Below are 6,718 nucleotides of genomic sequence, written 5' to 3' on the forward strand. Positions count from 1 at the left end.
AGTCGGTGATGCCATCCAGCCATCTCACTCTCGGTCGTCCCCTTCTCCTCCCGCCCCCAACCTTTCCCAGCATCAGAGTCTTTTCCAGTGAGTCAACTCGTCGCATGAGGTGGCCAAAGTATTGCAGCTTCAGCTTTAGCATCAGTCCTTCCAATGAACACCCAGGATTGATCTCCCTTAGAATGGACTGGTTGGATCTCCTTGTGGTACAAGGGACTCTCAAGAGTCTTCTCCAACACCACAGTTCAAAAGCATCAATTCCTCGGCAATCAGCTTTCTTCACATAGATTACTTCTGACTATTTTTGACTTAATATACAAAATAAACCATATTTTATATTTATATGTATGGCTTTTTCATACTGTTCATGGGGTTCTCAAGGCAAGAATACTGAAGTGGTTTGCCATTCCCTTCTCCAGTGGACCACGTTTTGTCAGAACTCTCCACAATGACCCATCAGTCTTGGATGTCCTTACACGGCATGGCTCATAGTTTCACTGAGTTAGACAAGGCTGTGGTCCATGTGATCAGTTTGATTAGTTTTCTGTGATTGTAGTTTTCATTCTGTCTGCCCTCTGATGGATAAGAGGCTTATGGAAGCTTCCTTATGGGAAAGATTTCCTGAGGGGGAAACTGGGTCTTGTTCTTATAGGCAGGACCATGCTCAGTAAATTTTTAATCCAATTCTCTGTTGAAGGATGGGGCTGTGTTCCTTCCCTGTTGTTTGACCTGAGGCCAAAATATGGTGGAGGTAATGAAGATAATGGCAACTTCAAAACACCACCACCAACCAAAGCCTCCACCAGAGACTCCTGGGCACTCCAGGGCAAGTCTGGGTCAGTCTCTTGTGATATCACTGCTCCTTTCTCCTGGGTCCTGGTGTGCATAAGATTCAGTTTGTGCCCTCCAAGAGTCTGTTTCCCCAGTCCTGTGTAAGTTCTGGTGGTTCTGTAGTGGGGTTAATGATGACCTTCTCTAAGAGGGCTTATGCCATACCCAGGTCTGCTGCACCCACAGCCCCTGACCCTGTGGCAGGCCACTGCTGACCCATACAGGAGACACTCAAACACTCAAAGGCAGATCTGGCTCAGTGTCTGTGGTGCACACAAGGTTTTGTTTGAGCCATCCGAGTGTCTCTGGCAGGTATTGGGCTTGATTCTAACATGATTTTCCCCCTCCTACCATCTTGTTGGGGCTTCTCCTTCGCTCTTGGGAGTGGGGTATCTTTTTTTTGGTGGGATCCAACGTTCTCCTGTCAATGGTTGTTCAGCAGCTAGTAATAATTTTGGAGTTCTTGCAGGAGAAGATGAGCGTATGTCCTTCTACTCCACCATCTTTCGTCTGGTAGCTGTAAGTGTCCAGGAGTCGCTAGTGGAGGTGATGGAATTCCAGTTGAGCTATTTCAAATCCTAAAAGATGATGCTGTGAAAGTGCTGCACTCAGTATGCCAGCAAATCTGGAAAACTCAGCAGTGGCCACAGGACTGGAAAAGGGCATTTTCATTCCAATCCCAAAGAAAGGCAATGTCAAAGAATGTTGAAACTACTGCACACTTGCACTCATCTCACATGCTAGCAGAGTAATGCTCAAAATTCTCCAAGTCAGGTTTCAACAATACGTGAACCATGAACTTCCAGATGTTCTAGCTGGTATTAGAAAAGGCAGAGGAACAAGAGATCATAGAAAAAGCAAGAGAGTTCCAGAAAAATGTCTATTTCTGCTTTATTGACTATGCCAAAGCCTTTGACTGTGTGGATCACAACAAAATGTGAAAAATTCGTGAAGAGATGGGCATACCTGACCACCTGACCTGCCTCCTGAGAAATCTGTATGCAGGTCAAGAAGCAATAGTTAGAACTGGACGTGGAACAACAGACTGGTTCCAAATTGGGAAAGGAGTACTTCAAGGCTGTATATTGTCACCCTGCTTATTGAACTTATATGCAGAGTACATCATGACAAATGCTGGACTGGATGAAGCACAAGCTGAGATTGCTGGGAGAAATATCAATAACCTCAGATACACAGATGACACCACCCTTATGGCAGAAAGCGAAGAAGTAAAATGCAAGTGTAAGAGGAGAGTGAAACAACTGGCTTGAAACTCAACGTTCAGAAAACTAAGATCAGGGCATCTGGTCCCATCACTTCATGGCAAATAGATGGGGAAGCAAAGGAAATAGCGAGATACTTTATTTTGGGGGGCTCCAAAATCACTGCAAATGGTGACTGCAGCCATGAAATTAAAAGACACTTGCTCCTTGGAGGAAAAGCTATGATCAACCTAGATAGCATGTTAAAAAGCAGAGACATGACTTTGTCACAAAGGTCCCTCTAGTCAAAGCTATGGTTTCTCCAGTGGTCATGTTTGGATGTGAGAGTTGGAATATAAAGAAAGCTGAGTGCCGAAGAATTGATGTCTTTGAAGAACTGTGGTGTTGGAGAAGACTCTTGAGAGTCCCTTGGACAGCAAGGAGATCCAACCAGTCCATCCTAAAGAAGATCAGTCCTGAATATTCATTGGAAGGACTGATGTTGAAGCTGAAACGCCAATACTTTGGCCACCTGATGCGAAGGACTGACTCATTGGAAAAGACCCTAATGCTGGGCAAGATTGAAGGCAGGAGGAGAAGGGGATGAGAGAGGATCATATGGTTGGATGGCATCACTAACTCGATGGACATGAGTTTGAGCAAGCTCCGGGAATTGGTGAAGGACAGGGAAACCTGGCATGCTGCAGTCTATGGGGTCACAAAGAGTCAGACACATCTGAGTGACTGCACTGAACTGAGCTTGCTCAAGGATATGTTCCTCCTGACTAATCCTGGGAGTGGGTCTAGGAAGACCTTTCTATTGTTCTAATCTTGTTAATTTAAGATGTAGGTTGTGGGAGTGGGTCAGCTAAAAGCTTATAAGGGTTTGATAAGACTCTCTCAGTTCAGTTCAGTTCAGTTCAGTTGCTCAGTCGTGTCCGACTCTTTGCGACCCCATGAATCACAGCACGCCAGGCCTCCCTGTCCATCACCAACTCCCGGAGTTCACTCAAACTCATGTCCATCTAGTCGGTGATGCCATCCAGCCATCTCATTCTCTGTCGTCCCCGTCTCCTCCTACCCTCAATCGCTCCCAGCATCAGAGTCTTTTCCAGTGAGTCAACTCATCGCATGAGGTGGCCAAAGTATTGGAGTTTCAGCTTCAGCATCAGTCCTTCCAATGAACACCCAGGATTGATCTCCCTTAGGAGATCAGGCTATCCCCCTTCTAATGTCTATGTCAGAAGCTTTCTCTGTTCTTTTCACTGTAATAAAACTTCTGTCACAGGAAGTTCTGTGTGCCTGAAGCCTGGTCCCTGGTCCTGAAGCTAAATCTTCTTCGGAGAACACAAATCCAACGTTTCACAGTAAGCTATCAGTAGAACAATGAAAAACTTATGCTGCATATTGGCAGGTATCAGCAATTTATTTCTTCTCTACTTTTTAGACAACATGTATTGCCTCTTTAACAGTAAAGTGTGTCCAGGTGAATGATTTCTATGTAAAGACATTTAAGGAAAAATTTTAATTTCGGGGACCATCAAAATGCCCCATGCATAATCTTCCATGCTCTTTATTTTTTTTTAACTTTATTTGCTTCATATTGGGTGCCAATGTATTGGATCTTCAGCTTCAGAGTCAGTCCTTCCAGTGAATATTCAGGATTGATTTCCTTTAGGATTGACTTGTTTGTTCTCCTTGGAGTCCAAGGGACTCTCAAAAGAGTCTTCAACACCACAGTTCAAAAGCATCAGTTCTTCGATGCTAAGCCTTCTTTATGGTCCAACTCTCACATCCATGTGACTATTGGAAAAACCATAGCTTTGACTAGATGGACCTTTGTTAGCAAAGTAACATCTCTCTCCTTTTTAATACACTGTCTAGGATTTTTCATAGCTTTTCTTCCAAGGAGCAAGTGTCTTTAAATTTCAAGGCTGGAGTCACTATCTGCAGTGATTTTGGAGTCCGAGAAAATAAAGTCTGTCACTGTTTCCATTTTTTCCCTGTCTATTTGCCATGAAGTGATGGAACCTGATGCCATGATCTTTGTTTTCTGAATGTTGAGTTGTAAGCCAGCTTTTTCACTCTCCTCTTTCACTTTCATCAAGTGGCTCTTTAGTTCCTCTTTGCTTTCTGCCATAAGGGTGGTATCATTAAATATATTTCCAAAGTGTCACGCCTCCTGATTTGCATGAGGAAGAAACAGGTTGTGAAACTACACAGTCTCTGAGGAAAGCATAATTACAAAGGCCATTTCAGGGGGAGAATAATGACAGAGGAGAAATCTTGCAGAGGTTGCAAATAGTAGCCTTACCTGCTTAAAAAATAGAAAAAAAAAATAAGGAATTTGCTATCAGAGAACAAAATCAGCTATAATCAAGGAACTCTCCCAATTAGCAGGACAAAGCAAGGATCACAGTGCCTTCTTTGCTATCAGCCAGAACTGTTGCATCTCCCTTATCTATCCTACACAGGCTTTTTTTGTTGCTGTTAATTTTAATTGGAGGCTAACTGGATGTTCATTGGAGGGACTGATGCTAAAGCTGAAACTCCAATACTTTGGCCACCTCATGAGACGAGTTGACTCACTGGAAAAGACTCTGATGCTGGGAAAGGTTGGGGGCGGGAGGAGAAGGGGACGACGGAGAATGAGATGGCTGGATGGCATCACCGACTCTGTGGACATGAGTTTGAGTGAACTCCGGGAGTTGGTGATGGACAGGGAGGCCTGGCGTGCTGTGATTCATGGGGTCGCGGAGAGTCGGACACGACTGAGCGACTGAACTGAACTGAACTGAACTGAACTACTTTACAATATTGTATTGGTTTTGCCATACATTGACATGAATCCGCCCCGGGTGTACATGTGTTCCCCATCTTGAACCCCCCTCCCACCTCCCTCCCCATCCCATCCCTCTGGGTCATCCCGGTGCACCAGCCCCAAGCACCCTGTCTCATGCATCGAACCTGGACTGGAGATTCGTTTTACATATGATAATATACGTATTTCAATGCCATTCTCCCAAATCATCCCACCCTCGCCCTCTCCCACAGAGTCCAAAAAACTGTTCTATACATCTGTGTCTCTTTTGCTGTCTCGCATACAGGGTTATCGTTACCATCTTTCTAAATTCCATATATATGCATTAGTATACTGTATTGGTGTTTTCTTCGGGCTTACTTCACTCTGTATAATAGACTCCAGTTTCATCCACCTCATTAGAACTGATTCAAAAGTATTCTTTTTAATAGCTGAGTAATAGTCCATTCTGTATATGTACCACAGCTTTCTAATCCATTTGACTGCTGATGGACATCTAGGTTGCTTCCATGTCCTGGCTATTATAAATAGTGCTGCAATCAACACTGGGGTACATGTGTCTCTTTCAATTCTGGTTTCCTTGGTGTGTATGCCCAGAAATGGGATTGCTGGCTTGTATGGTAGTTGTATTTCCAGGTTTTAGAGGAATCTCCAAACTGTTCTCCATAGTGGCTGTACTAGTCTGCGTTCCCACCAACAGTGTAGGAGGGGTCCCTTTTCTCCACACCCTCTCCAGCATTTATTTCTTGTATACTTTTGGTTAGTAGCCATTTGGACGGACATGAAATGGTACCTCATTGTGGTTTTGATTTGCATTTCTCTGATTATGAGGGACGTTGAGCATCTTTTCATGTGTTTGTTAGCCATCTGAATGTCTTCTTTGGAGAAATGTCTGTTTAGATCTTTGGTCCATTTTTTGATTGGGTCGTTTATTTTTCTGGAATTGAGCTGCAGGAGTTGAGCCCCAGCTGACCCATGCCTCCATAGGGGACTGTCCAACACTTGGAGGTAGGTCTGATTCAGTCTCCTGTGGAGTAAATGCTCCTTTCCTCTGGGTCTTAGTGCATGGGAGACTTTGCTTGTGCCCTCCAAGAGTGGCGTGTCTGTTTCCCCTACTTCTGTGGGAGCCCTATAATCAGATCGCACTGCCCTTCAAGGTCAGATGATCAGGGGATTCCCAATCTCTTTGTCACATCCCCAGGCTGAGTAGCCTGCTGTGAGGTGCAGAACTTTCACAACCGTGGGAGAACTTCTTTGGTATCTTTGTTCTCCAGTTGCCTACCCAGTGGGCATGGGATTTGAATTTATTGTGACTGCACCCCTCCTACTGTCTTGTTGCAACTTCCACTTTTTCTTTGAACGTGGGGTGTTGTTTATTTTTCGGTGTGTTCCAGCGTCCTCCTGTTGATAGTTGTTCAACAGATAGTTGCAGTTATGGTGCAGGAGGAGATGGACAGACATCCTCCTACACCGGCATCTTGAAACAGAAGCCTCTGAAATACAGTTTGGAGTAGTGATAAGACAGGAGAATCGAAGGACACTAGGTCTGCCTCAGGCTGGGAGGAGTGGAACACTGTGTCCCCTCGACATATGCAGACCAAATGTCTATTTCCAGCTCTGCCACAAGTCTTCTGAACTTGAGAAAATTACAAGTTCATAATCTGCAAAGTGAGTCTTATAAACCGTATTTTGTAGAACTATTGTAATATATGTGAATTTATAAAGCTCTTGCAATAATCTATTTCAAAGAATTACATTTATTCCTCTGATAATTATGACCCCAGACCGTAGTATCAACTGTTTGTGAATTTTTTTTTTTTTACTTTCATTAGCTGTCAGAAAATATGCAGCAATTTTGGAATGA

Source organism: Moschus berezovskii, chromosome Y, assembly GCF_049115385.1.
Source record: "Moschus berezovskii isolate FMDL1 chromosome Y, NW_MosBer_1.0, whole genome shotgun sequence".
NCBI lineage: Eukaryota > Metazoa > Chordata > Mammalia > Artiodactyla > Moschidae > Moschus > Moschus berezovskii.